Genomic DNA, 16,041 nt, shown 5'->3' on the forward strand with positions numbered 1-16,041 from the left:
AAAATGATGACTTTGTCCTAGTTTTCAAGAATTAGGACTTTTTAATGATCTATGAATTCAAAATTTTGATAACTTTGAAAGTGCTTTGGATCCATAAAGTTCGCGCATTTGGTCGCGCATTGTAAAATGATACTATAAGTTTTATACTAAGAATTAACCAAGAAGAACCTGAAATAAAAGAAATTGTGCTGAACGGATTGTGAGTGAAATGCGTTAGTAATTATTGTGTTATTTTCAAAATTGGTCGAAATTGAGAATCGTTACCTTAAAAAAAGTATACTAAAGTGTATTGACAAGTTCCGTCAAAAGTTGGCGTTTTAATTAGGATTATAAAATTGTATAAATATATATAACAAAAAAAGACATTTTGCTCACACACAAAAGTTGGATTGACTTTATGATAATTTTGCTAAATATATAACATTGTAAAAATTATGAAAAAATATATATAATAAAATTGCTTATATTTAATATTGGCTAAGTATATTAAAATTAAACGCAGTACATATAATTGGAACTTTAAATAACTTGAATAAATAGATTTTATATGTAGTTTATGTAGTTATTCTTATTTAGTGACAACAAATCGATTGCTTTCTATTATAATAACTATATTGAATATTTAACAAAATACTTGGTTTAAGAAGTAAAAGTGTTGTACAACATTAAATTAATTCCTATGAAAAAATTCGCCAAGCAAAAGGAGTACAAAACTCGCTATTTTCGAAGTTTTTTTTAATATAATTACAATATTAAAGTATTAACAAAAATTTTGAATTGCAAACTCATACAATTAAATATAATTTAAGAAGCAAAATGTACTAAATTAATAAATTTGCAACATTTGAACAGTAATGCTAAAAGTTGTATTGTTCATTTAATAATTTTGCTGACGTTCGGGTTATACAAAAAATTTATTTCCAAATTGCTTATATTAAATATACTGGCTAAATGTATTAAAATTCGATGTATAATATATAATTAGAATTTTAAATTACATGAAATAATATAATGGTGTATGCAATTTATGAATAATGGAGTCGATTCTGCAGTAAAATAGACCAATGTTATGAGAAACCTATGTTACGTATTGCTTTTCATGTAAAATTGCACTAAAAACTGTCAAATGGTATGTAAAGCTGTGCGATCAGGCGTTTTACATATAAAATCTAACTTCATGTATGTTTTATCATGACACATCACAAAAATGCACTTATGAATGATGTTTGATGTTTGTGCGTTTTCTAGGATAGGTTTTCTATATAAAACGCTTGACTGCACAGCAACCTAATGACATTTTTCACAGTTTTTAGTACCATTTTATATGAGAATGCTACGTAACATAGCCTTGTCAGAAAATTGGTTTATTTTACGGCAGAATCGCCCCCTATTTAATATTTTCCATATATTTTTATGGAACATAAAAATTCACATTAAAGACATCTGTTTCTTCAACATAAATTATTTCTCAGCAATAAATTATACTTCTGGACCACATTTTTCGAACAAATAACACCAATTTCAAATATTCAATCGATTCTCCTCGTACTGGTCGAATGGTTGTTGGTCACCCCAGGGCTGTATGTCAACTTATCGTGGAATGCAATCACATTTATTATTATTTATCTGCGTTGTTCTCGTTGCAGATTTTATTTATTGCCTCGCGAGATGCTTATAGTGCTCTGGATCGAAAGAAATTTTTTGGCGAGGACGATAATTCGTTTTTGAAATATTGAAGATACCTTTTCGCGTCGGAACGCCTTATCAAGGTAACTGATCTATAATAATAAAAGGCCTCAAGGATTCGAAGAAGTGTCCAGGGCACATGACATTGTGTGAATTTAGTGCTGGAGATACTTAAAAAATATGGGAACATACGTAATATGAGCTCATTTTTGAATTTTTAATAATTTTATAGCTTACAAGAATATTACATTATAAAAAATAGCCAGGTGATGATTTGGATACACATTGAGCAAAACCCATCTCTAAATAATAAAAATAAGAACCAGTGTTACATGGCATCGCGCCTTAAGGCAAATTGCTGGAGCATTCCGTACCATAATGAAATAGTCGAAGATTGATAAATGTTTTTAGCCAGAATTAACAATACAATCCAAAATTTTTCGGGAATTATTTTTTTTTTTTAATTTTAATTTTTTTTTGTTTTCCAGAAAAACTAATGATTTCTTTTACGCAAATAAATAAACAAAACGTTTTTTGAATTATTCTAATCAGATCTTCTCAATACCTGCAATTTTTTTCACTTTTTGGACCGTATCTCCGAAAAGGCTGAAATTGTCTTTACAAAGAATAAACGCCAATTGGCGTTTATTATTATTTTTATTGGATCTCCAAAACCGCTGAATCCGCCATACTAAATGTTTTATCGGTTTTTCAATTCGTCAATACAAATAAAATATTTTTTGAACCATGCATATCGGATTCTCCGTTCTCCCAAAAACTCAATTAATATATTTGGCACTTTTTGTCCCGAATCTTCGAAACGGCTCAACCTGCCTTTGCCAAAAACTAATCATCACTTCTCCTTATCAATACGAATCTTTTCGATTTATTCAAACCCGTGTTCCCGAAATCATCGACGAAAATTTGTAACTGCACACACACATACAACCGCAAAAAAAACGAAAATGAAAAATTCTTATATATCTTTACGTTTCAGAGTTTTTTGAACACATTGGTATACCTTAAAAAAATTGATGTGTGTGTTTGTATGCAAGTATGAATACAATTTTGCCTCCACGTGTTCGGGTGCACAGATTTGAATGATTTAAAGAGCATTTGTTTCCTAAAAGTGTGTGTGTGCGGATATAAATTTTCGTCGACCATTTCCGGAACACGGATCAACCGATTTGAATAATTCAAAAAACATTCGATTCGTACTCATAAGGAGACGTGGTGATTAGTTTTTGACGAAGGCAGGTAACTCGTTTTTTATGAGAACTCGGCCAAAATACCAAAAATGGTAACTCGGTTTTTATGAAAACGGGACGTTCGATTTTAGTAATACAAAAAACATTTTACTTGTATGTGTACATTGTTTGGTAAGGCAGGTCCAGCGGTTATAGACTCTCATTAAAAAAAAAAGTAAAAAAAATGTCATTCGGCGGTCAAAAATGTTTATTGGACATATGTGCATCAAATTATCAGATGTTTTATAGAGATTTTCTTGATGTGTACACATTTGTGTATTTTTTTTTGGGTTCTGTACCAAGATTTTAAATCACGGTACGGGAAGTTTCAGCAATTGGCCTTAAGGCACGATGCCATGCACCCCACTAGTTTCATTTTCGAATTTTGGACAATTAATATAACTTACTCTGGGGTAAAATAAAAAATCCTCCGTGTCATTGATGGGCTCAGAAACAATAGACCACATTAATAATACCTTCTACTCAATGAATTAGTTATAACTAGTTATGCTAGTTCCAAAAATTTTTGTATAGAAGTACGTATCAGACTTCAGAATTTTATTTGAGTAAATCAGTTCATTTGCCTTCTATCATAAAATTATATCATATTTTCGCAGCCTTATATCAGAGTACACCGTCCTCGTAAATCACTGGCGGTTATTGTGCATACAATCGCGAATACATAAGTGGCGTTATTTATTATTTATTAAGTCAGTCCGGACAGTGAAACTTCACGATATGATATTTGATTTATTTTCTTCCCGGCGTTATTTCGTGGCTGCTTTTATCATGTTTCATTTCGGTGTCAGATTTAAGCGAATGATTAAAACTGGAAGATTCGATGATGCTGATACGAGTAGCATCCATGACCAGAAGAAAATTAATCAATGGAGAAGATTGCTTTATATTTGGGAGCAGGGAAAAAGTATTTAATAGTTTTATTGAGGTCTCAGATAAGGATGTGTTTCGATCATTATGGTAAAATACTTGTTAGATAATCAAAAAAATTTTTTTGTGGAAATAAATTTTTTAATTTTGTAATGTAGTGTCCATTTTGATAATAGGCTTTTTGTCTTTTTTCAATGAGCATGATCATTTCATAAAACTTCTGGTTTTTATTAGAAAACAGCTGAAACAGGTACAATTTGACACCATCATAATGATTAAATTGTTTACTATTTAAGGAGTTTTATAAAGTTCGAAACTAAAAGTAATCAGATGGTGCAAGGATAGGACTAAATGGTAGATATGGCAAAACATACCAACCAAGCTCCAATATTATTTCTGAGTAGCGAAAGTTATATAATATTAATAATGGAATGAATTAGCTTTCGATCTCCCAATTCAGGCCGCTTTTTTTCAATTGCATTATTTAATTTCATTTATTGTCCAACGTAGAGATTACAATTGATTATTCGGTTGGTAATAATAGTTCAGAATAGACAATTCCTTTTTATTCAAATTCAACTGAATGTCTCGATCTTTTTTTTGATATTTGTGTGGAAAATCACTAGATCCAAATTGGGCAAACCAATTTTGACACAGCCTTTATTTACTGTTTCGTCTCCATAAACGTTTAATAACTTTTTGTCAGCTTCAGATGCCTCTTTACTTTTGCAAAATTGAAAAAGCGAAATATAACAAAAAATTTAGATTTAATTTCTCATATTTTGAAGAACGACAAACAAAAACTATTGGATCGATGGGTCTGAACACTCTAAAAACTCGAAAAAACTCTATTACTGATAGTCATCTAAACTGCGTATTTATTAACAAAGGGTATTTTACATGTGGACTACGTCAGAAAATCTAAAAATTCAATTAATACCATCTAAGCTAAACTTTAAAAGTATCTACTTTGCTTCTACAAAACTAAACAAAAGTCGTAATAATAAAAATTCATAAATAAATTTTGGACAACCTTTTGGGTTGCCATCTGTAAAGCCGCGTCATAAAGAAGTCATTTAAATTAGCTAGTTAAAAGTTAATCTAAAATTACCAATTGTAATTGTTGCAACTTCCATCACTATTTAATTTCTGGCTAGGTAAGTTATTGTAAACGCCCAAAATCGAAATTAAATATGTTTGCATATGTTTACATGTTGAAGACTTTTGAATATTTTGGCATACCTTAGTTAGAAAAAATGGATGTGGTATATTAGGGTGGTCCTTAATATGGACATTTTCGAATTTCCTTGCCCCCAAGGGCTAAAATGGTTCCAAATTGATAAAAAACAATTCTCTGAGTTTTAGCTCTTAATATTAACTTTTAGATAGTGTGCAATTCAATCAAACTTCGTATGGAAATAGCATAGAATTTTTTTTTTAATTAAAAAAAATTAGGTATAACTTAGCGACAAATGAATTAAAAGTGAAAATTCGTGTAATTTTTTATTGAAAATTCGACGCCCTGCAAAAATTTTGAAAACTTTTTCATACTATTTTCATACAAAACTTTGATTGAATTGCGCTCTATATAAAAGACAATATTAATAGCTAAAACTTTCAGAGAATTGTTTTTTATCAATTTGGAACCATTTGAGCCCTTGGGAGCATGGAAATTAAAAAATGTCCACGTTAAGGACCACCCTAGTGTGTATGTATGGATGCAATTTTTCGTCCACATTTTCAGGCGCACAGATCAACTGATTTGAATAATCGGTTTCACTAGTTCATTGCTAATATGTGTCCAAATATAGAAGTCAATAGTGAGAAATGTAGTTTTAATATATAGGGTTCAACAAAATCGATTTCGTGCCAATCTAAAACCCTCTCTTGACGTGAACAAATTCCGCTCACATCAAAGAAGAACAAGAAGGCCTCTATTAAAATCGCTGACTTGATATCTGTATATATCATCTCATCTCCATTGGCACGATATTAGATATCTCAATATCATACACTTCTCGAGATCTATCGTCCGATGCACATTGTTCACGCGTCGATAATTAATTATTAGCACGATGTATTATGGTCAGTTGTTCCTTTTTTGATCTCTTTGCGTCGGTTCAGTTCTGCCGTGCGCTCTCGAGCAGATTCAATACTTCTTCGCACGGTTCCAGATCATAAATGGAGAGCTTGGAGGAATTGGAAGAATTATTCATACAATTTGACCTTTTTACCATCATAGTCGCCACGATATCAAAAAAAATCCTACATGAGCCCATGGTAACTTTATTAAAATTCAAACTAAAGGTGCACGGCATCGTGCCTAAAGGCTAGTTGGAACTTTCCGTACCGTAACAAAATGTACGAGGAATAGTAAATGTTTTCAAATAGTTTTATTATAAATATAGGAACATTGTCTAGTATTTATAAGAATTATATAAACAGAATTACAAAGTTCAAATTATTTGTTTAAAGTACATTAGAAAAGAATTAAAATAAAAATCTGAATTATTTTCGATATACAAAAAAAAATTTACAAACAAAAAGAATTTTGAAAAAAAAAAATTGAGTCAATTTTTGTTTTCAAAAGCAATTATTTTTTTGAAACTCTTTTAAAAACTGCCATTTTTTGCATATTAAGCTATATATCTTCGTAACGGCTGGATCTGTCTTTGCCAAAAACTAATCAGCACATCACCCTATCGATAGGAATCTAATATTTTTTGAATCATTCAAATCGGTTGATCGTGGAAAACGTGAACGAAAAAATGCAGACATACAAAACACCCACACACACATACATCCATTTTTTCTAAGGTATGCTAAAATGTTCAGAAATCTTCAAAACGTTGAAGATTTCTGAACGCAAAAATTTTCATTTTCGATTTTTGGCACATTACTATAACTATCCTACGGAAAGTTAATAAATAAATTCAACTTAGTTGTGTATGGCATCGTGCCTAAGGCAGATTTGTGGAGCTTCCCGGACTAAAAATTATATTTTTTAAAGAAAATTTTCAGTTTTTTTAAATTGAAAAAATTAGATTAGTGATAATTTTGAAACTTCTGAAAGTAATTCACTTTTTGAAAAATAAGATTTTTTTATATTTTAAATATTTAGGAATTTTTTTCCAAAATATTTTGCGCTGGGTTAGCTGCGTTGGGATAAAATATCGAAGCGCGTACACGCCGCGTCACAGTCTATCGAAAAACATTGGTACGAAACACATAGAAATGCAAACAAAATTTGTTCTCATTATTATTATCTCTGTAAAATATCAGATAATTTATTGTGCTTTGCTTAATTTTCATTATTGATCGCCAAAAAAGCGATCATTCTTTTTTAGTTTGATCACACTATTTGTGTGTGTATTTGGATACAAATTATCGTAAACAATTTAATAAACATGGATTAACAGATATGGATAATTCAATAAACATTCGATATGTATTTGTTTCTAATTTTAGTTTCCATTTTTTTCTAATTGTAAAGTAAGCCAAAATGTTTAGAAGGCTTTGAAGCATGAAAATATATAAAAATATTTTTTGCGATTACTATAACTTAACTTATATGATAATTGGTAAATGGTGAATGGTAAATGCCCAAAATTCCTGGTCGAACAATATTTTTTTTATGTCACACATGTTAGACTGATTTGGTCCTTTTCAAACTTTTTTCTCGACAATACAGCAAATGTTCAGGACAAATTGTCAAACATAGCTCATGCAAAACTACTTAGCGTCAGACACATATGACTGACATGGCAATTCACGTATTAGTAATAATAAATAGTGGTCTGTCCGAAGGCAGATCCATAGTATAAGAGCATCACAAATCAATGATTTCCTTTACCTCTCTTGTTTATTATTCCATTTTACTGTTTTAATACCATCGTTGATCATCTATAACATTTTATTAATTTTTATGAATTTTCCTTTCCAAACTTCTGCTTCCATGCTTCCTGGACTTGTGCTTCGACTTTTAGCTCCCCATATTTCCTCTTCTAGCTCAAATCATGAACCACCTGTATTTTTCTTCTTTCAGTTCAAGCAAGCCTTTTAGTTCATCTATTTTACCTTCGACCATGTTGTGTTGAAAGCACTTCTTTTGCAGAATGGGTTCGATCTTTTCTTTTTAGTATTGTGCTCAGTAGAGTCTTTTCTTCATCTACTCTCTTCAGCACTTCTTCATTTGTTACCTTCTTTGTCCACTTTATCTTCTCCAATCGACTCCAGCTCCAAATTTAAAAATTCTCTAGATAATTTTTGGCGTCCTTTCTTAGAGTCCATGTCTCTGATCAATGTCTTAAAAAATATTATATTACCCCTTACCTCTTGGCTCTATTCTACCAGAAACTCGGTAAATAGTACTATAGTTAAGAAACATATAGTTAAAGTTAATATGTATTATATTGTTGCAAATTTTCCTCTAACGCCCTTTCTATCAGAATAGATTGTATGATTTGTTCCGAGGTGGGTTTGATTTCTGTCTTTTTGTTAACCTTTATTAAATTACAATCGAGTCTCTTTCAATCGTATTAAAAATGCTAATGGCCGATTAATTGATCGCGCAGTCTCAAACACAATAGACTTGATCTGATTTTGATCGAAAACATTGTAAGGAGGATGACCGAGAGATTTTGTATCTCGAGACATGAGTTTGATAAATTAGTCCATAACTTTTCGAGCATACTAAAATACAGAATCTACTAATTACTTTAAGCAGTATTTTTAACAAACTCCTTCATGTATATGATATAATTTTTTTTATGTAAAATTCATGCTCTATAAATTAATAGTTCTTTTAAATCTTTGCAATTTATTAGAGAACCAGATTAATAACTCTTTCACATAACATAAAAATTCTTCGTCAAAGACAATAATCTTGACTTTTATTCTTTATTTCTCCTGTGCCAAGTTAGATTCGCACATAGCAATAAATTTTGCCGAATCACGTTCCATCAGTCATCTGACTTCGGAATCTAGGTGTAGATTTGCTCAGGATGTTTCTGCCTGTCTCAGCAGATATAGGGAAGAATAGGATAATATAGTCGCTTTTATTATATAAAAGTAATTTAGAATATAATAAGATTAATTTTGAAAATATGTAACAATGATACTATTTAAAAAAAAATATCTGCAGTTTTCAATGGTCAAAACTCTGAGTAGTCCAGGTGGCTGCATGTCTTAAGACAAAGAGGTTTACAATGTGTGATTAAAATTGTATCGAATATCGCAATGAATTATTAAATAAAATATTTTTTTTAATTTGCTCTCATTATTATTATTATTAATATTATTTATGAACTTTGCAAACTGTTTTAAAAAATTTTAAGTATCTTCACGTTTTGAAGATTTCTGATTTTGACATACCTCACAAAAATTGATGAACGTGTGTAAGTAAGTATGTATGTAATATGTAATATTATGTATGTTTGGATGAAAATTTTTGTCCATGATTTGGACCGCACGAATCAACCAATTTAAATGATGAAAAACATTCGGTTCTATTTACAGTGGTGCTGATTAGTTTGATTAATTTTGATAAATAAAAGCAGTTTTGAAGATACAGGGCAAAAGTGGCAGAAGTGCTAGTTCAGTTTTTGCAAGAACAAAATTCCGATTTGAATGATTCAAAAAACATTCGATTCTTATTAATGGGTTGTGCTGATTAGCTTTTGGCAAAGGCAGGACCAATAGTTTTCAAGATGAGGGACAAAAAGTGCAAAGAATGCCAATTCAGTTCTTGAGAGAACGGAGCGTCTAATTTGAATGATTAAAAGAAACATTCGGTTCCTATTGTTGGAGATGCTGATTAGTTTTTGGCAAATGCAAGCCTAGAGATTTTGAAGATGCCAATTCAGTTCTGGAGAAAACAGAGCTCCGGTTTGAATGATTCAGAAACATTTGATTCCTATAGATAGGGGTGCTGATTAGTTTTTGGCAAATGCAGGTCCAGCTATTTTGAAGATGCAAACGTGCAAAAAATGCCAGTTCAGTTTTTGAGAGAATAGAGCTTCTTTTATTGACGGAATTAGGAATTGATTAAATTTTTGGTAAGGAGGTTTCAGAGTTTTCGGAGAACCAATGAAAAATTTCTCAAAAGCTCGATTTCTATTTCCTGCACTCTTTGCTCCATATCTCTGAAACGGCTGGACTTGCCTTTGCCAAAACTAATCAGCACATCTCCCTACAATAGGAATCGAATGTTTTTTAAATCATTGAAATCGGTTGATCCGTGCGCCCGAAAACGTGGATAAAAAATTTTATCCATACTTACATACACACACACATCCATATTTTCTGGGGTATGCCAAAATGTTCAAAAACCTTCAAAACGTCGAGAAATGTAAAAACCCTACGGGAAGTTAAAAACATACCATTTGGCGGTCAAAAATGACCATTAGACCTATGCACATCTAATTATCGGATATTTTATAGATATTTCAATAACAAATACAAATGTTTACATTTCTATTGGTTCCATACCAAAATATATGCGATGCACATATCATATTTAGAATGTAGGATAAATGTATGTGTTCACACTCCCCGAACAAAATATTTTGATGAATTTATAAACAGTGCAATTTGAATAAACACAATAATTTAGCCCATTACATTTATATTTCATTATCCATTATCCGACCTCCTCTATATGAAGTTGTATCAGCCTTATACGTGTTGCTGAATAGTGTTGTATGAGTGCGTATTATATGTTGTGCGCGGGATGATTTAATTTCCTATCGTGAGAAAATCATGAGCCGAGTATTATGATCGCATTCCTAAGGCGAATCATTGCGAACATCATAGCCGGCACCATATACAAGTAGGCAGGATTATTATGGCACCAGGATGGAAAATCGGTTCCCGGAAAATTGACACGGAAGATGGAAAAGTCGAGGTGATATGGTGGTAATTAGATGCTGGTTAAGGCACTGGAGTTATTGGTAGAGATCGTGATTTGTATGCATGTACCTGTAGTTGTCATTATTGTAAAAGCGATGACAATTATTTAAATGGTTCTGAAACCTATTTTACTTAAGTATTGAATTATTTACGGGAATTGTATAAGTAAAAATATGCTCAAAGTGAGAGAAATAATATAACTAGTGGGGCGTGACATCGTGTCTTGAGTCAAAATGCTGGGACTTTTCGTACAGTTAGTTTTAAAAACTTTTATTTAATTATGAGAATTTTGAAATGTATGGAATTTTAAACCCATACAGTGGAGGTACAATTGTTTGAACTATATAAGTGAACTCTAAATATTATACATTTTGTGTGGAACCCAAAAATATTTTAAAAACTTCCCGATGGAAAATTTATGTTTTCATCAAAAATCCGATTCGCTGATTTTATGATTTTCTTGTTTCAATTCATTCTGAATCGAATGAGATCAATTTGGAAAAAGTAGTGTGTGTAAACGATTTTTTGCCGTAAATCGACGTTTTTTCAGAGACAGCCGATTTACGAAAACCGATTTCAAAAATTTAAAAAGCCATTCGATGATCTCGATGATGACTATAGTTTGTCAGTTTTGTGTGGCGATCTGCCAAATCGTTTCTTTTTCATTTGTCATTTGAAAAAAAGTGTTTAACTTCACGCCCACATTTAGCTTAACTACCGAATTGATTTGAAAAAATCAAAAAACTGTTCGAAGATATTAGTTGGGCATGATACTCATTAGTTTTAGGTGAAACCGTTTTCTTGTAATTAACTGTTGAAAAAAAAATTGATGCCGATTTTTATGGAACTTTTTTTGGCGTAATTATCATGGTCCTATAGAACTCACTGTAATATGTAATATTATGACAAGTAGTTTAATTTTAAAAATTCATCAAAGGTTGAGTAAATGAGTAGTTTTTTTTGGCGTTTGTTTAAAATTAAAATTAGACAATTTTACTTGGTATAACGATAGAGTTCTTGGTCTTGTTATACATACTAAATCATTAAAGTTTTACGGAACTGGATCAATTATAAAAATTATTGATTTCTGAATATTTTCTTTTTGAAAATACTCCGAGTGAACGTGTTCGTTCGTTTTGAATTATATGTAATAAATCCACTCGTAATACTTTTAATCACTCAAAAATTAATTTATTTTTTATTGATTAAGTCTATTATTTACACATATCGGAAAGATCGTAACTTGTCTCAAAGCAAAATACCAACACCAACTAGTTACTCTTTTTTTTAAATGATTGAAATTTTTGGGATATCATCTCGGTTTTCGAAAATTTGGTATACCTTAGAAAAAATGGATGCATGACTGTATGTATGTGCGGATACAATTTTTCGCACGCCGTTTTCGAGAGCATGGATCAACCGATTTGAAAGATTCAAGAACCATTCGATTCCCATTGAAGGAAAGGAGTGTTAATTGGTTTTTTGCAAAGGCAGGTCTTGTTTCTATGATATTGAGCAAAAAGTACAAAAAATGTAAATTGAGTTTAGCAAAAATTTTGTTTACCTTTCTATGTGTTTCGTACTAATGTAAAACGTACGGAAGAATACGACGCGGCGCTTACGCGCTTTGATATATCTACTCTGAAGCAGCCCACTCAGAACAAATGCTTTGAAAAAGTTCAAAATTCTCAAAATAATTTCAATACAAAAAAATTTAAAAAAAAAATAGTACATTTTTGATCAAAACTTCAAAATTCTGAGAAATCTAAATTCTTAATTTTTAAAAAAAAAATTGAATCTTCTGAAAAAAAATTTTTTGGTGCAGAAACGTTTTCAGCAATTTGTCCTAAGGCACTTTGCCATGCACCACTAGTTTCTTCTTCTTCTAATTAATTCAAATTTATTGTTTGCTTATTTTACAAAATAACTTATAAAACATGGAACTGTATTATGATTGTTATTTTAGAACAAAGTACTACTTTTGAAGTGGTATAGCTAAAAATGTTCAGGAGCAAGTGACAGTGTCCACGAGTGCTAATCGCAAGGAACACGACTAAAAAAGTCAATACGCAATAAAGCGCGACTTAAACCAATATATCTCATTTGCGGCCTATAATTTTCAATAACAAATTCATAATCACATTCGAAAAACAATGAAAACCAGCTCTTCCTCTAATAGTTATGAGTTATACGGCACTCGGCACTAGACACGCATATGTGTCTCTGACCTTTCATGTGTGTTCTCTGACATGCCCTCGCGTCCGAGCCACAAATGAACAAAGATTAAGAAATATGCTATATGTTTCAATACGAGATCTTACTATTAGTTCTTAGCACACACCACACAAAGGTCAAAATAGGTCCGACCCTAAATCAAATCTAAGAGGTAAAGGACTCAGGACAACCTATATGGAGGACTGTGGCTTAACAAGTTAACTAAGGCGATCACATCACAGTTGAGGTAATGGATAATGACATCTGTAAGCGTCCGGCGCAATATTTCTTAAAAAAGTCAATTAAAATCACTACACACGGACAGTTTACTATCCCGAAGTACCACATATAACTAATTATCAAAATGCTATATCAGAGACAAACACAACAACAAAGTAATGAATGGGAAATAATAACTAATTCAGAAATTGTTTGTGGAAAAGTAATGTATTTAATTTTAGTAAGTTGTATAAGATGTGATCGGGTCAAGGTATACGTACAGAAAATAGATGAATTTCTTAAAAACTATCTTAGTATCTAGAGTAGGGTAGGAAATTATTTTATTATGTCAGGTACAAAAAGATAGATTAATAAAATTTATGAGGCTCGAACATGCCGCCACGTTTGAAAAAACAATGTAAAATTAATTTACACTTACCTTACCTTAAGTTTTCAATAAAGTCTTTACTGTATGTAATGCAAACGCAATTAAAATTTAGAACGATATAAATATCCATATTTATTACGAGTGTACCAAGAATTCCAAAACCATGATTCACCCTGATCGTGATTAAAATTCTACTACCATTGTATTTTAACCAGAGACAAATTGCGAAAAAAAGTAAACGAATCCCCTTGTCTTATAATCATACATTGCAAAATAAATTAAATCCGTGCTGCTTCTGTGAAACAACTGAACCATTTCGAACGGTCTCATTAAACGGAACATAATAATTTCAGACAATGACCTTGCCATCATTTCTTTTTTTCCTGAAGTTTATTGCATCCGAAGTTCTTTGTTTATTTGCCGATGTAGATGGAGCGCCAATAAAAATAAAATGCAGATATAAAATATACGAGTTTGTTCTTAATTGCAGACAAATTGTAAGAATTTGTCAATTTATTTTGTTTTGAATATTGCTTACATATTTATAAAAATGAACAAAACGATAAATTTATGTTCCTAAAAAAAGGTGGAAGTCATGGAAAATAGTACTTAATAATCAGTTTAGGTGATTTTAATCAGATGCCGATTTTTAACAAAGTTTTTATTTTGATATTAATGTGTAGTGCTGCCCTAGGGCAGGTCCGTGAGCTGAGTTAAACTCCACTCCAACTCGCTTCAGGGAAGAATAGTGTGAGAGTATTTTTGATATAATTTTTTTAACATTGTACTCTGTCTATTATAATAAAGTTTACATTATATAGAGGGAGGCATATATATAACTTCACAAACAAGGTCTATAAAAACTATAAAAGTGATATTTAATATCCTATACGACTTTAGAATAATTAGGAATACAAAGAACAATTTATTTAGCATATTCAAATATAAGTCTTTATATAACTTCAAATAAAATATCAACAAAACTGTGAAAATGACACAAAATACCAAGAAACCCAGAAAATCTAGAAGGTGGAATAAGGTACTATGTACGACTCTAGAAAAATTGTGAAAACAAGAAACAGCCTTATTTATCATATAAAGTTATAAGAATTTATTTCACTTCTCATAAAATAACTACAAAACTGTGCAAATGATCTAGAATTAAAAATCTAAAAAAGGTGAAAAAGTTGCATAAAACATTATGTACGACTATAACATTAATTACAATAACAAGAAATTTCATTTACTATATAAAAATTTAAGCATTTTTATTTTTTTACGAAAATTGTAGAAATGATCTGGAAAAAAATCTAAAGAAAAACTAGTATCATCTACCATAAAAAAATGAATGTAAAAATGATATTGTAAAAGAATTTTTTTTAAAAAAAGGTAGGTAACACCATGTACGAAGGTTCGCAAGAACAAGAAACACCATTAGTCATTTTTATCTCTATATAAAAATATTTACAAAACTGTTAAAATTTTATATCGTACCAATAAATCTGAAAGAGATGAAAAGGTTATATATGATAGCATGTACGACTCTAAAAAAATTGAGAAAATCAGGAACAACCATATTTAATATATAAAAATATGGATCCAAATATCTACCTAAGTGTCGTACCACTCAATGTATCATACTAGATCTAAAAATAAAGAAATATTATGGGATCAACTCCAGAAGAATTTCAAAAAGCAAGAAAAACCTCAGAATATATTGTCGAACATAGAGCAATACTAAAACATTTAAATCTGCAATATGAAAGTCCAGAAGTTCCATCAACAAAATTAGGAAAGCTGAACTCCCAAACCTATATCTACCATGTTTAAAATTTCTTAACTATAAAACTTAGGATATTCTTAAAATTCTTAAATTTAGAAAAACAAGAGATTGAGAATAACATCTTATAAGATCAGCAAACCAATTCTAGAAAAGCCCAAATTCAGAGAAGACGACATTTTTTGTAATAATACATAGATGGTTTTGTGAAACACTGGCAAATCAATTATTTGAAATACAAAAATTCATGGTCGGTCACCAAAATTCGGCTATGAAGTTTAATAAATTTTTGCACCACTTGACCAAATTTTTATAAAAGACCATATATAAAAGACCATAAGCTACATCGAAAAAATGGAAATCCAAACTTCCAGAATGTATGGGCAATGCCATATCAATCTAGCATATTTAAATTTAGAAGAATGACCAATTAAACTATGGGTGACACATAAGATCTGGAAAATGACATTGATATAACTGAAAATCGGACAAAATTTAAAAATCTAATTTCTAAAGAAAATCTAATGTCCAAAGAAAGGCCACTGAAACGACTCGAGATTCATAGAAAACGTCATTCGAAGAGAAGTCAACTCCAGATTAGTCGCGGAACAAAAAAGCAGACGACATTGTTTCGTTAAATACATAAAATATTTTGAAATATAATAAAAAATAAGAAATTTTGCAGAAATCTTGCTACTTTTTCTACATAA

This window comes from Ctenocephalides felis, unplaced genomic scaffold (genome assembly GCF_003426905.1).
Source record: "Ctenocephalides felis isolate EL2017-DRISC unplaced genomic scaffold, ASM342690v1 CF-g0.4_SCAFFOLD_03572, whole genome shotgun sequence".
NCBI lineage: Eukaryota > Metazoa > Arthropoda > Insecta > Siphonaptera > Pulicidae > Ctenocephalides > Ctenocephalides felis.